This window comes from Trematomus bernacchii, unplaced genomic scaffold (genome assembly GCF_902827165.1).
Source record: "Trematomus bernacchii unplaced genomic scaffold, fTreBer1.1, whole genome shotgun sequence".
In the NCBI taxonomy this organism is placed as follows: domain Eukaryota; kingdom Metazoa; phylum Chordata; class Actinopteri; order Perciformes; family Nototheniidae; genus Trematomus; species Trematomus bernacchii.
Genome location: NW_022987313.1, coordinates 5,148,564 through 5,169,956, shown reverse-complemented (window position 1 = coordinate 5,169,956; position 21,393 = coordinate 5,148,564).

Sequence of the window (21,393 nt, the reverse complement as noted above, 5' to 3'; positions counted from 1 at the left end):
ATGTGGTAGATGACATCTGTTTTAATCATACACAATAGTTACTCCGTGTTATTAATGAAATCACATTAAGTAATTGTAATCTTCACATTAAAATGTCACATTAGGTCTGGTAATGAAGATATTTGATGGGAGCTGGAGAAACACAGAAGCAGGGATACAGAGACAGGGAGAACATATTAGGGGATTTAATCAGCTTGTGTGACAAATTTTAACCTTGACATCTTACTTTTCCCTCAGCTGAAGCAATCGGCAACAGTGAGCCGTGTGGAAGGAAACAGGCCCAGCCGACGTAATTGAAAGAGAGATTTAAATTATCTTTTGTCAGGCCAGTCTCGTAACAGGAGACCTGGAAAAAAAACATTTGATCAGCACCGGAATGTGACAGTAGTCAGCCAATTAGGCCTGAATGATTGTTATCCAGTGACGTTATCGTCATCATCCCTTTTATTTTTAGGGGAATGAAGGAGGGCATTAGGAAGTGGAAAACGCAAAAGATGAAAAAGCTCCCAGACAGGGACAAAGGGAAACACAAGGAGGGCGCGTAAGAGGTGAAGCAAATTAATTGGTTTTGCTAAATCCTCCTCAAACAGCAGAAGCCAATGTGGCTCCACAAAAGGCCATTACGGGTAATCAATTTAAATCTGTTTTACCCTTCCCATGGAAACCAATTAGGTAATTTAATTTGGCTTTTCTGATTCACAGCATAACCACTGCACAGGACAGGACGTCTAATTCCCATCCTGCAGGGAGAGACAAGTGAAAACACTGGGAGGTGTTGCTGGACCAAACAAAGCTATTGATCTGAGGAGGGCTGAGAGATCCAGGATAGAGTGAAAAAGATACACAGGATGCATGGCAGGAAGATGAATTCATGAATTGTAAAGTAAACACTGACCCTGCTGTGTCCATTTCAAACAGCCTCAGTAATTAAAGTGTTTTGCAAGTTCAGCTTTTCCATTAAATGTGACTCTGTGTTTAATGTAGTTAATCATTTCTGGCTGTATTTTTGTTGGAAGAAGCTCTTTTTAATGTCACTAGATGGCAGTACTTGACTGCTGATGATGATTTCAGCAGTTTAGGGTGCTGTTGCCTTGGTCGAGTCCTGCAAAACCTGTGATTCAAAGTCAAATGTTCCCCATTGATATTTACAGTTACATTTGCCGTCCTTGAAATGCGCATGTGACACACATACAGAACATTCTCCATCCGTATAATGTCATACATTGACACTGCATCTCACAGTACCAATGAAACCACAGCACTGTAACGACTCACACACCATCCAGTGTATGTCTGCTTAATCAACAATGTCACCACACAATTTCAGTAGATTGGCTGTTGGGTTGGACTGCACAAAAGTGTCAGTCAGTCGTGTCACCCATCATAGCGAACAAACAGTCGCTCCTACGGGGATACAGACGGGCCATGTTTCTGCACCCCATGTGTTATCCATCTCCCATTATGCCTTCCTGTGTGTAGGTTCTTGCGTGTGTGGTGTTTTTGTGTGTGTGTGTCGGGGAAATGGGATGTCAACTGGTTTGTCATGGTAATGGGAACACGTGTGATTGTGACCGACAGCAGTTCTAGATGACCGCACACAGTACTGATAAACACACACACAGTACTGACACACACGGTGGCTTAAGTTATTAAATAAATACTTTATATATTTATTACAAAAAAATGTACCTGTTAAGGAGCTATACTCGCCTCTCCATCTTGCTCTTTTAAGTATTTGGTTCCTTATCTCTATCGCTTTTTCTTTTCCTCATATTATCTCGCCATCCTTCTCGGGCCAGCTGCATTTGTTGGACAGCGCTCCTGGCTGCGGTCTGAGGGAGGCGAGTGAAGCTAACCGTTTGAGAGAAACAGCTCTGGCAAGGCCAATTACACCCAGACAAAGCACTTTGCATGTTATTGTGTTAGGGATTCATGCTTGATTGACTGAATGGGTTCTAATGAGGCTGGGGGACGACGTGCACAAAAGGAAGGAACACTCCTCAGCTTCCCTGATGGATTGTATATCACCCACACACTAACGTGGACAAACACATGCATGCACAAGCACACTTGCCGGTGTGCAATCACATTGGCGTGCACATTGTAGCATGATTAGACTGAAGATACACACAAAGATTCAAACAACAGCTCTCATGTTAGAGTGTGAAGTTGGTACAGTGTGCGTCTGTGAGTGTGTGCAGTGAGAGGCAGATGAAGAGGAAATAGTGGAAAGGTAACTTGCTGTATTGCCTCTGCAATGCTTCCATGTGAAAACCTCACTCCCACTGGCATCCTTTTATAGTATCACTTCACTAGGTAGAGTTGGATATAGAAACAGATGGATTGGTAAAGCCTACAGCAGTGATAAAAAATGGCAGCCGTTATTCTTGTTGGGCCTAACAGATGTTAGTTTTATTTCTGTGTTGTGTTAGGCGCCGGGCTTTGACTCCACTAAGTTACACATCTTTGAAGTTTTTTTTGTTCTCTGTCTCAGAGGATTGAAAGTAGAAATGGATATTACAAGCCACAGGCTCATGAAAATAACAAATGCCAGCTATGATATATGCAAGATCACTGTCAACAAAATACAAATTGAAAATGAAATTAGCCAGCAGCCCAGGTCCAGTCTATGAATTTGAATAGTATGAGCTGCATGTGTGAAAGACACATGCAGCAAAGTTAGAAGCTAATTGCATATGCTTTCAAATGATAGTTTTTCAATGTTTACATCATGTTGCATTAGAAACTAAACTTCTAAAACATTTTTTTTAGAGTTAATCATCAATATCAGGTGCTATATTCATAGTATGAATATCAATGACTCCAGCAGCAGCAGTTAAGGACTCTTGAGTGGTCTAAGGACAGAGGGTGTCGTTTTCTCATACTGATATTCTGTACAAACTGTGCTGTTATATTTGCTGTAAAGTGTCCTTACTGTAAGGTAATTATTATATGTACAGCACTTTGGCTCGACCAAAAATCGTTTTAAAAATGTGCTATATAAATAAAACTTGATTTGATTTGATTTGATTGAGAGGCCCAGAGCGTGTGCCTTGAGTCCTCTGAGGAATATTTACTGTGGCCTTCTCCTTCTTTTCCCTCCTTCCATCATTCTTATTTTGTCCTGCTCTTGCAACTCCCCCTGCACCTGATCATCCCCCTCTCTTCCACATGCCTCTCATTCATCATTTCTTGTTACCCCCTCTTCCTTCCCTCTCAGCTCTGTCCTCTCTGTCGTACATCTCCCCGCTGTACTGGGGTCAGGGTGAGGGGTCAATTGCCTGGGCGCACCACAAAGCCTGTTCTGGAAGGAGAAGTCATGTATCTGTGGCCTGTCTTATCTTTTAGTTTTATATTACGTGACAACTCTTTCCCACAGGAGATGGCCTCACGTTCACCTGCAGCAACCTGCTCTTTGCACATATGTGCATTAATGTCTTGGAAACATGTCTGTATCTAACAGAGTGGGTGGGTGGATGTTTTTTAGTTTCCTCCACTCCTTTGCCTGCCCCTTGGTCCACCTTTTGTTTATTTGCACGGTTTTCTTTCCTATCCTCCAGCTCTCTTCCTTGCCTGACCTTTCTCTCCCTGTCTTTCCTCCTCCATCGATAGCCAGAGCTAATAAGGCAATTAAAGCCTAATTAAAGGAGTCTATGGAGAGAGGGAAGGTCTCGGGCAACTTCAACTCACCCTCACTGTCCCCCGACCAACACAACAAAGATAAATAAATAGAAAGGCCTGAGGAACAGTACACACAATCCCATCACAATTCTGCAAAGTCTTTGGATTCATTGCTGTATTTTTGGTGGTATCAAGAAACAGGTAACACAAGCTAACTAGATAATTTGTTCAGCTTGAAGTGTATTCATCCAACCAGCGTCAGCCCACTCATTGTTGTCTAATTTGCCGGCGCAGATCAAAGGCCCCTGTGTAGCGTGTCAGCCAGGTTACCTTGGCTCTCTGAATCAAAGTCAAGGATTAAGGGAAAGTGGGGGATGGGGTTCAAGGCCATGTGATAGAGGATCATCCTCTTTTTGGGATGTGAGCTACTTGTCACAGAGGTCTGCGATGGATCCGTGTTGTTTTCCTACAAACATCCCAAAGCTTCTCTTAAATCCCATACCATACGATCACTGTGTGCACTTGTAGTCTGAAACAAAATCTTTACCTCTGATTTAGAAGGCACTTACAATGCATTAGCCTTGTGGTAATTACTAGAAACTCAATTAGAAGAAACCGCTGAAGACCAAGACCAAACTGGAGGGCTTAAGCTGCAACGCTGGTAAATGGATTTGGAGTTAATTTAGTGAGTCAGAGGGTGAAACAGCCATTAGTGATGTTTTAAGCTGCAGCAAGCAACCTGAGCGCTCAGAGCTCTGTACTGCAGGCTGATCTCCTCTGTAGTCTGCTCTCAATTGGTATCAGGTTCATTTTTTGTTTGAGTGTTACAAATAAATTGCTCTGGGAATATATGTGTGTGTGTGACTGTACGCACACATCCTTGCATGTTCGTTCATGTGACAATTCATCATCCAGCATTTCTTTATTGGTACATTACTTCTCATTGAAGTTTACACATGTGTGCTGTAGATGTAAGTGTCTTCCCCTCAGGTCCTGTTTGGAGAGCAAGTAGTATATTTTATTCATGGGTCTTTGTATGCTGTCTAATATGCCTCGGGGCATTTTTTGACCTTAAGCATTGCCTGCTTGTTTCTGGTCTATATCTATATTTACCGTCTTCTAGACGTGTCTGTTTCTCGTGTTTTTTAAAGCACAGCCGAAACAAGACATTTGAGACGAAAATAACGAAATCTGAGAGTAAAAAGAAAGTATAATTACATTTTTAGCAGGAATCCTTTAAATGTGATTATAGAATAGTGACCAATATATATATCTGAACAGAATGTTTTATTGATGAAGATAAACCTTGACAGCGCTCTGTTGGAAATAATCCATAAACATGGTGAGAATGTTCCTAAACTGCGACCAATGATTTTTGTCATCATGGACTAATCTGAGGACTTTTTTTGTGAAAATCACATGTTGGTGTAAACAAAAGTTTCACAATCACAAGCTGATGTTCTCAAGGTATTAGTTTTGCCAAACTTAAAAGGTCCAAAGCAGATCCTCACAGTCAAGAATCTTCTGCCAATAAATGATTGGCATTTTTGCTAGAAAAAAAAAATACTTTTACAACAATCAAAATAGATGTGGTTTCATTTCCTGTTGATTACATGGTGGATTTCTCACACAATTGTTTGCTATTTGTTGGCAGGCTTATTTTCAGATACCATTACATGGGAGAGAAACAAAAAAACAGCCACAATTTTGGCCATGCCGGTGCATTGGTCAGGCTCTAGCGGTGTGTGCCTCAGACACCTGTACATATTGCGACTGTAATGTACAGCAAGCTGGTAAGTCACACCACATATTGGACTCAGCCATCTAAATCCATGGAGAGAGGGAGAGTGAGCAGATGGACTGCACATTGCAGAGAGTGTGGGTGGTATAGCCTGCATGTCCCTGTATGTGTGCTTGAGAATGCTCCTACTATTGGTGTGTGTGTGTTGGCATGTGTGTGTTCACGTAGGTGTTACTGCAGGATCTTGGCTTTTGCCTTGGAGTAGAGTTGTGTGTGTGTGTGTGTGTGTGTGTGTGTGTGTGTGTGTGTGTGTGTGTGTGTGTGTGTGTGTGTGTGTGTGTGTGTGTGTGTGTGTCAGCGTGTGTGTGTGTGTGTCAGCGTGTGTGTGTGTGTGTCAGTGTGTGTGTGTCAGTGTGTGTGTGTGTGTGTGTGTGTGTGTGTGTGTGTGTGTGTGTGTGTGTGTGTGTGTGTGTGTGTGTGTGTGTGTGTCCTGTGGGCTGGTGAGTGGGTGTGCATCGTGAGACCACTGCTGTGCCTCTCTTTTCTGGGGACCAGATGGTGATGAGCCGGTCGCCCCACCTAACTGTTTCTGACATCACCACTCAAAGAGAGGGTGGGAGAGCAACTCTGCATAGTTGCTTAAGGTAGTGCTAATTTTTTACATATTTACATACTGTTGGGTAGTATAGTTTACAGCAATGCGTCATATTCTAAAAGATCATCCTATGTTTGTAGCCTTGCTGTCCTCACGTATCTCTAAAAAGCCAACTTTTCATGAGCTCAGAAAACCTTTTTGAGGTTTAACTTATCCAAAACGGTTTTTAAAAAGTTTGTTTAGGTAAATAGACGTAAATATATGTCTTAGTTTAATGTTAGCACATCTGCCCTAACTGATATACCTTTTATTGCAGACTTTAGCAAATGATTGAATTTATTATAAGCAATTGTTGTGTTTTTCATGGGTGATCAATTATAATATATATAGTCGATTAATATCATAATATATAAATCCAATTTTCTTTTGTATTATAAATGAAATTAGAGTAGTTATCAATTGTAAACAAAAACTATTATGTCTGAGACCAGAGAGGAAAACATCTTACACAGCCACAGTATATGCTATGATAAAACACGACATTAGCTAGGAATGCTTGCTCAGCAAGTGAGAGCATCTCACTTTACCCATCATTTCCCTGTTCAAGTGCATGCTGTGCAATATGATAGGGACAGGTGTGCAAATTACACAAGGGAAGATAATCACCAGCCACACTCTCGCTGACAGGCTGACGCTGCCTGCTGATGTTTCGTCTCGACTTCTCTCCAAAGACTGTCTAATTGTATGTGGAGGAAATAAGCTGAATGACAACACGTGTCTCAGCAACATTATGGTCCATGGATCAGAGAGCACATAAGCCTAACCATGCTTATACTAGATCTGACAACTCCATGATTTTGTGATGTGCTTCAGTACAGGCGATTAATTTGTAATATATGACAGCAGTAAAGGAAGCAATATTTAGTGATACAAATTATTGTTTGAACAGGCAACAAGCTGATCCTGCCATACCTGTTAGATTTGTTAAACATTACCTACCGACACATTTTGATTGGTAATGTTTCTGTGAACTGCAACATATCCTTTCTCTTGGTTTAGTCTTTAAAACAGACTGCATTGGAAATGATACAGTAGCTTAATGTTCCTCTCATACAGCCTGAAATAAACCCACAATCCCTCAAGTCCAAAATTACAACCAGTCTTCAGTGGATTGAGGCTCAGCTCGAATATAAAGGTCATACGTGACTATTAATGAGTATCTTTGTGCAGGTCTCTGTCCCCTCGAGCTTGCTAATTGAGCTAGCCTCTCTTTCCCTACATCCCTTGGATGTACATGCCGAAGCGCGGAGAGATAGCTGACAAAAGTGTGTATTTCTTCCCTCTGATGCTGCTAACTGTGATGGTGTAGCTAAATGAGGCCTGTGATAGACGCGGTGCCAGGCAGAGGCGTCCAAGCCCACCGGTTCCCCTTCTCTCACCGCCTGGTGCGCCGTGCAATGGCCAATCAACTGCTCACACAAAGGCAAAATTAGCATATTCCCTGGCACAAAATCGCTCCCTTAATTGCAGCTGCATTGAGCCCGTGTTCTGCACACCTCCTCTCCTCTCCACTCTTTATCCTTCTAGGTTGTTTTTTTCTACACTCTTCACATCACCAGCCTCTCCAAGTGTGTGTTTTTCTGTTATTCTTTCACGTTTCATTCCGTTCTCCCTCCAATCATTCGGTCTTCATCAGACGGCTATTGTGTGAGCTCAGGGGGAGAACACAGAGAGAAAAAGATGGGGGCTGGGAATGTGTTTGGCATGCTATACTGTAGGAACAAGGCTGTCAGTCTCAAATGATGCTCTCATAATCAGCACATTGGAACTGGGTTGCTGCACAGAATGACAATATCAGCGGTATGTACATTTCTGCGGTCTCCCTTTTGGCCTGTCAATCTTTCTTTATGTCTCTCGGATTGTGCAGCATCTCACTGCTTCCCGTTTTATCCCGGCATTTCTGTTTGTTTCTTTTACTCTTTCTAACCGCGCTGAGTTTCTGGCATGCTTTACAGTTCTTGTGCAAATTTCCATCTGCTCAAGCCTTGCTCTGCCTCCAGTGTTTCATCTCCATCAATCTCTCCTGCTTCGTTGTCATCCTCTCCTACCTCAGTTTACCCATTTCCTGCTTTTCCTTTTTGTCTCCATCTCTCTTTCTTGTGTTAATTATAGGCAGCAGAGAGCAAGATAGGACTTAAAAGGTTTCTTTAATGCTAGTTTTGTTTTCCTGAGTGCCTGGGTGAGCTAATAGCATACCTGCCTACGCTCTAAAGATCTCTTTCATAATCCCATCTTTCCTGACTAATAATATGCACAGAATAGTCAAACCTTCAGTCCCACTGTCACTGCCTCTACCAACCATCAACCTTCAAAGTTCCTCCACAAAGGGAGCTCCTCCTGTACCGTCATATTCATGTGAATCTCCTCTCATATGCTTGCATATTTGCCTCTTAACGCTGCTATCATCGCTGGGCTCACACACAACCTATCTCTGCTGACACTGTCACAGTTTTATCCTTCATGCCGTGTACTGTCACAGTTGTGGTGTTTCTGTCTGCCTCCGTTGTTGCTTGTAGTTTGTCTCCCAGCTTTGCTGGTGTGGTAACTGTGTTTATTCTGCCAGTCAAAGACGAGGCAGAGACAGCATCACTCATCCCTGTGTTGTGGCAGGAGGCTGTGAGGGGGGAAGAGAGAGAGAGACAGAAAATGAGAGGCAGCAGTCACTTTTCAGACTGTAAAGAGTCCCAGGTGGTTTACCCAGTTTTGTGTCTGAGATAAGCTGGGGTCTTCACTGCAGATATGTAGAATTTCCATACAGTTGGAAGATTTGTGCTGGATCCACACAAGTGGTCCCTCTTCCAACAGCATGAGTGTATAAGGTTCACCTTTAATGAAAGCTCTGCATCACAACAAATCTCTTTGGCAGCCTCTTCTTGAACAATTACTCCACAGGAATATGTCAAACTAAATAACAAGCAAATACAAAAATGTGGGTTGGGTTATCCTCTATTATTGGTTTCACAATATACTGGTATTGACGATAAATATTGATATCATGTTAATAATAAACAAAGGAGGATATTCCATTACCTTTATTTGTGAAAGTAGATTTTTTTCTTTGGTTTTATAATCATAGGGTTTTTCGCTTATTATTTTGGCCAAATTGTGACAGCCCTAATCTCTATCAAAGTAAACAAGTCAGCAATTCAAATACCTAAACAAAAGGTATTATTACTTTGATCCAAAACTAATCCAAAATCGCCATAAGAAGTCCTGCTCATCGATTGGCAACACTGCCCCAATGAGACTGACTTAACCCGAGATATTTACTGTAACAGACACAATAGCAACCACATAATAGTGTATCCATCATCATCTAATGATATACTGTATATCCTCATAGCTGAGCAGAATATTACATTTGAAAGTATAGTAGTAGTATAAAAAGGACACTTTGGCAGGTTGGATCCAACAGGATTGGTTGAACAGGTAAAAGAGTACTGTATACTGCATTATTTAATGAGTCTGTAAAGTGTTACACTATCTAAATTATTCAATGATGTCATATAAATTATAATCACATTGAATACACGTAGTGACTTTAAACTGATCATTTGAGCATCATTTTGACAAGGTTGTGACTGTGTGAAAGTGTAACTAACCAAATGACTCTCCACTGTTAATGTTTCGGGTAAAAGAAAATACTCCAAATGGCAGACTGCATTGTAATTGGTTTGATTCTGGCCTTTAGACTTTTGTTGCATGTCACACTTTTTCTCCCACATTTCTACACTGTCATTTGCCAATTAAAGGCAAAAAAACAAAAAGAAACGTACTAAGAATAAGGCGCAAGACGATCTCAAGCTGCAGATGTTATTCTACACAATGCGACACAAGTCACAGTTAAAGCCCATCCTTTTTGCCAAAATCCAGGAAAGCACTTTTAGTGTTGGTTCATAAAAATGTCTTCTTTACTAAACAGAAGTTGCTCAGTTGTGTTGCATTCATTGCTGCCACTGATGGAAGGAAATTATGTACTGTACACATACAGAGTCCTACATTAGTCTGAAGGGTATGAACTACTTGAACTACACTTGTTAATTTGTGAGTAAATCTGTCAATCCATCAATCTTATTTTTCAGCTGATAGAATTTCTAAAAAGAATATTCTAAAATATTTGTATTAAGCGACTCAATGTGCAACATCTAAAACTTGAGCACCTGCATTATTTTTAAATCATAAACTCTTGTAATTAATTAAGAAACACTATATTAAGTACAATTATTTTGGTCATTACAATAATCCTGTATCTATGTATGTATAACCCAGACATGCCGAGTTATTCTCTCTTTAGACTGGTGTGTTTATCCCTTTTGTAATCTTGAATGAGCTCATGATTATGTGATACTGTGACTAGGATGAACATGATATTCAGAGATATGCTAATATTAGCAGGTTTATGGACATTATATTTTAAATCCTGTGCAATTTGCCGTTTGTGATATTGGTGGTAACAGTAGTTTGTGGCATCGGTGTTTTAAATCATTTTCAAAGCTCCCCTTCAAGCGTGGTGACGGCGGTTTCTGTGTCTTTATTCATCCACTGTCTCTTTGATCAATTCAAAGCTCAGAGAAATCCTACACCAATTACTCCAAAACTAACCTGTCACAAATTGCTTTTGTTATTAGCATATCAAGTCCGTTAATATTACAGTGCAATACTCCAGCATGGAAAATTGAATCTATTTTTCTCTTTTCCATATAAAGAATAAGTTATTCCACATGTCTTTGCTCTTCCTTGTTCCCACTGACAGTTTAATAGTGTAATACAAAGCTTTGAGAAAATGTGGGTATAATACGAAAGTAATTGTGAAACAGCCGGAGGACATTTATAGTAGATGTTGTGGAAAACACATCTCCGCTCGTTATGTTTTGGGGATAGTTGTACTGGAAATCACAGTCAAGGATGAAACAACAAATAAACTAACATGTTGAATTTTAAATAATTGAAACTACTAGTTTTGTCAATGCGAGAATTAGTTTATTTTCACCTTATTTCATCTGGTTTTAAAGTGCAACCTTGTTCGTGAATCTTGCAGATACATCTTAATGAGCGTGGCTCTCTGGTATTAACACTGTTTAAACTGGAAGGCCTGCACAAATAGCCTCTTTATTAATAATGCTTGACAGGGCTTCTGGTTGGAAGCTAAAGGCTCATTAGGACACACTAACTAGTCCCTGGTAGCAGAGACGCATGGCTGCTGCTGGTCTCCAATAAAGAACAGTCTAATTGGCTAATTACATTCACAGACAAAGCTCATGAGTGCTTTGCTTATGGACCTCATTTCAAAAAGGGCCAGTATTTAAAATGCGGGGCGCAAAACCGGGGTCGCACTTGAGGAAGCTCGATGTATAATGAACACACATCCACATGCTGGTAAATGCAGGTGCACTCAGACAAACACACCACACACACCACACACACACACACACACACACACACACACACCACACACACACACACACACACACACACACACACACACACACACACACACATCACACACACACACACACACACAACACACACACACACACACACACACACACACACACACACACACACACACACACACACACACACACACACACACCTTATTGGCAGAAAAGGGAGCAGTGACTTCACATCATGCAGCTCATTAAGGAAAATGCATTCATTAACATTCTTTGTGTCTAAACTCTTAATGGACTCGACCAATCCCACTGATTGAAAGAGAATTGCTTCGGATGACGTGAGAGAGCATTTACGTGTCTCGTCTCCAATCAGTCTCTTTGTTCTGTGGCTCTTCCAAAGTTAGCAGGTTGACAGTTTATTTCGGGAACATTTCACACTCTGCTCCAACTTTGGAAATGGGTCCCAATAGTGAGCTAAATAAAGCAGAGATGGGAGAGCTGAAGAGGAAGGGCTGAATAAAAATGGGGGGAAAAGGAGGGCCAGAGTATAGCTGACCTGACAGGAATTCTTTGACAGGGACCCACACGGCAGGTAGCAGAAGTGCAGGACTCTGACACTGAAACCAAGCGCACAGTCATCCATCACCGTGGCAACTCTGCCTGTCAGTACGGCAAGCCGGGGGACAAAAAAAGGCGGTGCCGGGGCAGATGGGAAGGGAGAATGCTCCACCAAAGGAACTATGGTCAGAGAAAGAGATAGGACAGCAGCCAGGATGTGCAATGACACACACACACAGACACACACACCAACGCACACACACACATCATACAAGTTAAAATAGACGGCTAAAGTGTGTGTTGACCCATGGCCTTCCTTGTTCCAATGTCCACACTGCAGGCCGGCTGTCTGGAGGAAGTAGATACAACACATCCATCATCACACTCCCCCTGTCTCTGAGACCTCTACCCAGGCTGCGGTAAAAGTGCAAGTCTATGTGTGTTTCAGCATGTGTGTGTGTGCGTGTGCGTGTGCGTGTGCGTGTGCGTGTGTGTGTGTGTGTGTGTGTGTACATTTGGCAAGGGGTATGCAGGCTTTGTCTGCCTCTGTCCATGACCATGAGCATGCACTATTTTTGAACCATTTGTTGTCTTATTTACGAGTGCTAACAAGTATATTTGAGTGCCTGGAAATGTGTTTATGTTTACCTCTCAAGAGCTAGTTAGAAAGAGACCTATTAACATTTCATCTAACACCATTGTCTTTGGTGTAATTGTGTGTGTGCAGTTATGCCTGTGTGTCACCACATTACAGAAATATCTCAAAACAAACACAATCACGCTCTTAGTCAATCAATAACAATCAGACTTATTCGGATATGGCCCAAGCTGTGAGCACTTCTGAGCTTACTCGCTGAGTAATTTCAAAATCAAATCAACTTCATATTTAAGGCTGATTACCATCATCACCAGCTTGTTGTCAAAGGATTACAAAAGGAACACAAACAAACTGTTAGCAACAACCAGCCTGCAATTACAACATTATACTCAATTTAATAATTGTTTGTCTGTGATAAAAAAAAACTGCTGTGGTTGAGCTCAGTCAAAGTCCCTCCGGAGCAGCCATGGGAGAATTGTGAGTAATTGTCAACCTTGGTTTTGAATGTTGTGCGATCAAATTGTTTCTGCGCAGGCCACAGCTCGTTGGACGTAGATGTGTTTGTGGGTACAGTGCGAGTAATTACTCTTCTTTTATACACAGAGCACAACTTTAATTTCCCACAATTACTTCTCTGCCAGATCTGTTTCACCGTGTCAATTTTTAGAGAGCAGACCACTTCATTTAATTTAGACACAGTAAGTCACCGTGCTCAGATTCAACGGAAGATTAAAATGTAACTCAGTTTAGAGTCTCTGAGGTAAAAGGCAATCATCGGAGTACCTTGTATCTGGTTAAATTCCATGTGAGGCAGATGTAGTGCAAACTGTGATATTGATATTGCTCCCCATTAAGCTAACAGTCTCATAATCCTCTGTGATGAAGACTGATGCTCGAGGTGCAACAGTCAACGATCACATCTGCGGCGGGTCTCTAGAGGTAACAGGTTGAGATTAAACCCCAATTTATAACAGTAGGCTTGACACCAAATGATGTCAGTGGAGAGCAGATATAAAAAGGAACATACCAGTGTCAGGAGTCAAAACAAAGGAAAAGGTCGCTGTGATTCTATTAACTTCCTTCTTTTCAAAACGTTGATATTATAATTAGAAATTACTTCACCCACATATAATTATGTCCATTAATGCAATTCCTTGATCAATGTATGTGTGAACTTGGGGGTGTTATACATTAATTAAAGGTCAGACCTGTAGAATAAATGTCTTCTCAAACTTTAAACATAACTGCTTTATTATTCTGTATTATTCTCTGTAGAATTATATACGTCATGCTACCGATTTGTCTTAACAATTGCTTCTTTTATTCAGAGAGGAATACGTGTCTGCCCCTGTAAGTCAATCTTTGCTATTTCCAATCTTATTGTTCACTCAAGGATTGAATTTCAATAGTCAGACTCCTCTGTTAAAGAGACTATAATCTGAAAGGTGGATGAATATTAAACAGCCATTTATTGCTTGTATCAGAATATTGGATGAAGGATGGATTACTCAAGACCTACAGTAAGAAGTTGGTGCTCTTCTGATCGATCTGCTACACGAGGCCGGGGCACAGAGGGGAATGGGAAGTAGAAGGGAAGCAAGACATGAGGGGAAAAGAAAAAGACCAGACAGAAGTTAAATGTACGGAGGAGGGGATTGTGAAGTTAAAGGAGATACAAAGGAATCTGAGCTGCTAATGCAGCCCTTGGGAGAGCTACGCAGCATTATAGAGACGGACGAAAGATAGACTAAATCACCAGCTGTGGCTCTTTTAGAACATTGCGTGTAAAAGCATACTTAAACTGTCTCTAACTCCGGCAATAATGTGATTGTAGGCTTCAGACAACATAATAATGGTGCCTTTAAAACACTCTAAAGTGCTATGTTTGTAAGTAACTGAAGCAGTAATCAACACTCGGGACTGTAAGCCTTGCTAATGGTCCCTACAGGCAGTGCTGCTCATATACCTCTGTGGCCAAGGACTTTGGCATAGCCATACAGCACTCTCATGTTCAAATGTAAAGCATCACATTTCTATAGGATGTTCCACTCAAGATATCTATCTAATTGGCTACATCTTATCAAAGAGTAGATAGGAGTGTGAACCTCAAAATAGTGCGGCAGAGACCCAGCTCTCATGTGTGGCTCGCCAGTCCATTAAAGCTCTTAAAACATCAACTCAACAGGCATCACCGTAGCCGGCTCCATTACGGGAGTACAAGCAGAGTACGTCGAGATCACAGTAATCACCTCCTGTTGCTCTTCAGTGGTTTGAGTGATGTCCCCCTGAGGCTACTGTACATGAAGGTGTGAGTAGAGGGGAGGATGTGGGTTTGCAAAATGTGTGAGTGCATGCAATGCTGTGCAGGTACTTTTTGTCTTTTTACCATCCACCCATGTCTGGAAATGGTAGCAGACGCAGGTTCTACAGGGGTGCTTGAAGATGCTAAGTACCCTCTGTCTAATATAGAGGCTCCCTGAGATGACTTTGTAGTAAAACTTTTCACCACATCTCTGCTTACTGGCCCACAGTGCCACTTTAACTGTAAGTGTGATTAGGAATAAGATGATACACACATCTACAGGTGGTGAAGCAGAGTCACTGCCAGAAACAAGCAGAAACAGAGTGCACATTTAAATACTTATTTTATGATTGAATAGGGGACTCTTTTCAATGCCGCACTGCTCGAGTGCTCTTCGCCGCTTTTCCAACGGTATTGCGGTATATGAAAAATTCATATCATACGGTATAAAGTTCATAGTATTCAGTATGAAACGGTATACCGCCCAGCATAAGGCAAATGTATTAGTTGTTTCACTGTTTCAAAATTGTATTTGCACTGCTTTTTCAGTAAATGATGTGTCATGTCGAAAAGATACCTTCGGAAAATCGTATGTCTTAATCACAGAATACCTTCACTTTAACATATCTGAAGCCTGCAATGTTAGCTTTAGCAAGGGCTTTACCGACAAAGTCTGCTTAATCAGCGGCAGTAATAGTAACTGTTCCTTTAGTAGCTCTTGGATCAAACAGTAGCAATCAAACATTTTGTTTGCCCGAGTCCGATTGGGAATTCAAATGTTGCTTCATCTTATCTGTGCCTTTGTAGCCATTTTGATGATGATTGTTAAAATAAGAAGACAAAAGGGGTTAAAGTGAGGCAAACCATCTTTAGTTCTTGATCCTTATCCAGTGTTCAGCAAGTTGAAATTGAAATGTATTACTCATACAATATTACTCATTGAGTAAGCAATTATACTAACACAAAACAGTAAAAGTAGTTTGTTATATTACTTTTGTTTCTCAACACAACTTTATCAAAAAAGTTACCTTAAACTATTCCAAAGCCTGCACATCCACATGTAACATTTCCTCATACATGTATTTTTGTATTTGATCATGCATTATCTAACACACACACACACAGAAGTAAAAAACAAGGCATTATGGTCTAACAAGCAGCTATTATGGTTTAACAAGCGGCCTACGTATGGGATGTTTCACATAGACAGTTAGTTTAAGTCGCCATGGTGACTGCATGTAACAGCACTTCAAAGTCCCCCCTAACGACGAGGCTGCAGAGTTCACGTAATGCTCTAACTCTGAACAAAGATCTACACTCTAACAAAGAACTCCAACATTACCTTCTGGTGTCTAATGTTAGCAAGTCAGCTACAAGACAACCATCATGCAATTACAACAACTTAGTTCCTGGAAGTCTCATTTCTCCTCTTATGGTAGATACAAACCCACTCTCCCTGCACAACAAACATCAACTGAGATTAGAATCGCTGTTATATGATCAGTATTAAGACCACTAGTTACTAGTTACGTCATAGTTTTACTAAAGGGAGACTGTTGTACATTGCCGGCAAGGGATGTGCTCAAAGTTCAAATTATTATATCTTAAACCTTGTTTAACACTAACCTCTAAAAGCGTAACCAATAAGATAACAGTTGTTAGATGTGGCCAGAAGCAACACAGGCAAGCAGGGGAGAACACCATAGAAACCACTGAAAGCTGCCTTCACCTCTGCAGGCTTTGTGCACTACCTCGCAAAGTGCAGAGTAAAAACTATTATCATGTGAATTCAGCCTTACACTACCTGAAAAGTAAGTTATTACTTTAAAAAGGTAACTGCCCAGCTCAAGCCATCATTTATCAAATTATTTTACATTTTGTGTTATTATTCGCTAAATTGGCACCACTTTCCTGCTATTTTTCAATGACATTTTCACCCACACTGACAAGCTACTGTAAGACCCTCTCATTTCAGAAGCAGCCTCAGTGATTTTCTTAACCTTGGCTTGTGTGGTGACGATTGTAAGTCAAGCAAACAGGTGGTTGTGTGTGTGTGTGTGTGTGTGTGTGTGTGTGTGTGTGTGTGTGTGTGTGTGTGTGTGTGTGTGTGTGTGTGTGTGTGTGTGTGTGTGTGTGTGTGTGTGTGTGTGTGTGTGTGTGTGTGTGTGTGTGTGAGATGGATGCATGTAGTTACAGCTACAGAAGTACTGTCATCCACAGTACCTTCTGTTGTCTTAAACAGCATTATTGTACTCTGTCATTATTACTGTGCATAGAATATTACAGTCGTTCTCATGAAACAATCATCTCCCTGAATAATATTCTCATTTATATGTTCTATCTGGGATGTAATAGGAAGCCATCTGTGAGCGGGCATTTTCATAGCTATGCAAAGACTTAAATAAGCACTGACACTAAATGAGCATCATGGCAATAAATACTGTACGCCATGCAGGGACGGGAGACGGACTCCTGACAAAGGAGCTAATGAGATTGAGTGATTGGATGCTCTTATTCCTAATTGCTTTAATGAACAATTAATATCATCGCTGAATATTTGTGAGAGTGATTATATTGTGTTAACCATTCATGACTGTACCGGAGAAAATGTGAATGGAAGGGGAGTCTGTTGTCAGCAACCTGCTGTTGACCGAAACACCTGCAAACAAAAATATCCTCCATTAGTATGGAGGTCACACTTTTGGTGATGCTCAGCTAATTAGCCTCAAGCTCAGTATGGGCACAGTTCCAATTAATAGTCAATGTGCCCTTTTCAGTGCACAACAGTCGTTCTCTCGGCTGCTGTGTGAGTGGCAGTGACAGGCGGGCCAGTGGTGGACCATCAGCTGAGAGGTGATGGATGGTTTTCAAGTGCTGGGCTGACCAGGAGCAGCTCAAATCTGTCTCTGGCTGTGGTTCAGTTAAATACAGGGAGATGGAAATCATCAACAACACACAGACAAACACACAAAGATACAAGCAGACACACACATATGAAATTGAATGCCAACAGAGTACGAATTAATTCCTCAGCATGCAAGACAATATCTCTTGCAATGCCTGTAAATCCACTACAAATTAACTTGTCAACTATTAACAAGTGGTGTTGCAAAAGGTGATACAAAATATAAGAAAATGTATTGTTTTAGTCATAGAACATTTGTCGTATTTCTCACATTCTGTCACCTCTTTTAAAGGAAATATAAATTTATTTTTGCAAAATAATTTCTAAAAGGGCCTCTTTGACTTTAAGTGTTTGTGCATAATACTGCACATGATTGGGCTTGTCATAACAATGACAGTATCAGTTTTAATCATGGCAGAATAAGAAAATTGACCTAATGAGTTGTTTTTAGAGCTGTCACTTGTAGCCATAGTAGAATAAAACATTTAGTTACGGTTAAGAATGGAGTAGAGCTTTGCTTAAATAATTTCAGTCTTGTCCTCAAAATAAGATTGAACTATTTCAGTAGAAAACCAAAATCACAATTTCTCTCTATCCAACTTACCATGTAGGTTTATACACAAACACTACTTCCCACCTGTAACTAACATGACACAAACCGTTGAGATTTTAAATCCAAAGGTTTGTTTTGTCCTCTTTCCTCTTTTTCTTTGCTTTTGTAGGTCAGCTCATTCATCTAGAGGCCCACTGAGATGTCAGAGCAGGGCATGGCTCAATCGATCAGGAAGTCTAACTGCCCTTTGTTTGTGTGTGTGTTTGTTCTTATGCATGTGTCTACATACAAGAGGTTTCACTGGAGAATTGTATTAGCGGCCACAGGGAAAAGCGGCAGTGGCCTTTGCCTCTTGCATCACTTTCTCACCTTCTCCCCTCCCACATCTTTCAGTACATTTCTATTCTTCCCCCATATTCTCATTTTCCCCTGCATTTATCTAGCTTTCAATCCTCCTACCTCCTAATTCCTCACAATCCCCGTCCACGTTCATCGTCCTTCCAGCGCTCTTCACTCTTTTGCTGACCCCCACACATAATCTACCTCATCTTATTTCCATCCTCCCCCTCTCTTTCCAAAATGTAGACAGTTGACAGCTTTATGGCTCTACAGTATCAACCTCCCGTTTACTTTCCATTTTCCACGGTGACACCTAATTAGCCAGTTGTCATGAGAGGCAGGTTTGTCGGAGGAGGCGCAGCATGGCGGGGTTATTTCACCGATAACAGGCACCGGTTGTTGTAAACGCAACAAAAAGGCCGAGCAGAGCGAGGGATTGGGAGGTTGGGGCAGGAGAGAAGTGAAGTAAGAATGACAGATGGATTAAAGCTGTGGAAAAGGGGGGTAGCGAGGGGGAAGTATAATTTGAAGGAGCTGAAACAGGATGGGAAGACTGATGAGAAGGTACAAAGAAGTTCAGCATCCACAATGTCACAGTTGAGATCTCTGGTGGGATTCTCACCGGTCCCTGAATATGAGCTAATAAAGTATGCCATCACCTTGGTGTCAGACAGACAGCTTTAAATAGAATATTGCACGTGCAATAACACGCACACACACATACGATTAATGCTCTACGCCTTGCGATCCAGGAGAAGTTTAGGAATACCAAATTCAGACATATGCTATTGGCAGAAGATCATTTACAAAGGTCAAATTAAAAAAAATGTCACCATCAGGATTTTGTTTGTGTGTGTGCGTGTGTGTGTATATTTGGATGCAAATGAGAACACAGCTACCCGGTAGCAGCTGCTTCCCACCACTTCTCATTGATAAAGGATGAATGACAGTAATTAGGCAAGCGGAGGTAGCTAATAGCTAGTGTGGGCAGAGAACATACTGTACATGAATTGGATTCTCCATCCGAAAGTGATTGAAGACATTGGACTTGAAGTGTCAGCTACAGAAATACACTAATTAGATGCTGTGAGTTAGTTTTACTTTCTCCCTCACGTTGGTTGGATGGGAAGGTAATATTGGTGCATTCCTGGTCACTTGGTATAGAGCACCGCCAAATTTAGGGTTGTGGCTTCCTGATTTTCTTTTTAGTCTGTCAATTGTTATTTTTAGTAATCAATTAACCATTTTGTCTATAAAATTACAAAGGCCCGTGTACCTGAGATAAAGGCAAATCATAAGCAGGCAGATTTAGTATGTCACAGTCTGCTTTTAAGAATTCTGTTCTCGCTTACCTCTCAGGATTAAGTAATTGATCAATCATAAAAATATATATGTAGAGAGCTGTATAAAGTTTGCGTGTTTGATATGACAACAAATTAGGGGAGACAGAGTGGGAAATATATGCAAAAACCATCAGATATTAGGAACGTTGGACCAAAGTATGTTCATCGACTTCACTAGGCTACCAGAACACCCCCAGAAATGCTAAAATAAAAAATAAATAAAAAATGTATTTGTCTTAAAGGTGTTTATTGCTGGCTTTAGATGAGGAATCAAGATATTAGCGTAATCTCCATTAATGAGTGGGTATAGAGTGTGAGTGTTTCTCAGCCACAGACATGAACCTCTATCTAGATCAATGGTTCCCAACCTTTTTCAACTCAGGGCCCACTTAAGAATCTACATTTTTTTCGTGGCCCACATTCAACCATAAACAATACGGAGGCTAAATAAAGACCTGATTGGTCAATTCAGAACATGTCACACGTTGTCAATCCAGTAGTACAGACCGCTGTCAAGGACTGTAATGCCCGTTGCTAAGGAGGATCAAGAAAGAGAAAGGAAAGGAGGTTCAAATAAATAAAAATAAAAAAATCATAATAACGAAAATGTTGGGCCGCCATATAGCTCACCTGGTAGAGCTGGCCCATGTATAAGGACTCAGTTCCCATGCGGAGGACCCAGGTTCGAATCCGGCCTGGAACCATGTACGCATGTCATCCTCTCTGTCTCCCCCATTCAACACTGTCATCTTCAATAAAGGCTAATCTCGCCCAAAAAATCTTACAAAATAATGAAAATGTTTCCACACAAATCATAATGTTTTGCAAGTTTATTTCGCGGCCACCTTGCAATGCCACTAGGGGGCCGCGGCCCACAAATTGGGAACCGCTGATCTAGATTATAGGGAATTGTGCTCCAACCTCTGTCCCAGAGCATGAGTCCAAGTTTCTGCTGTCCAGGGCTAGGTAGATGTCTGGGCTCCTCGAGCTCAGTAAAGCTCGAGTGGATGATCAAACCGTTGTGAGCGCTTAAGAAAGTCTACTGTAAAATGCTTTGAACATGAAAACACATTATATACACCCCATCAAGTGGTCCACTGGGATTGCATGGCTTGAGTCTCTGTGTGTGCCAGTCTGTGTGACCATGTGTGCTAATTGCCTGCTTTACAACTATGAATCATATAATATCCATAGCTGTACATGAAACTCAGCATAGAATCACATCAGCACATGATAAATTATTATACCAATCAATGACTAACATCAAATAGATTGGGATTTCAAGACATCAAACTGAGATGACACACGGTGCTCAAATCATTGAGGAAATAAAAAGTTGAACAAGGGTAAAGAGAGACAAGAGAGATTAGACGTGTAGGAGATGA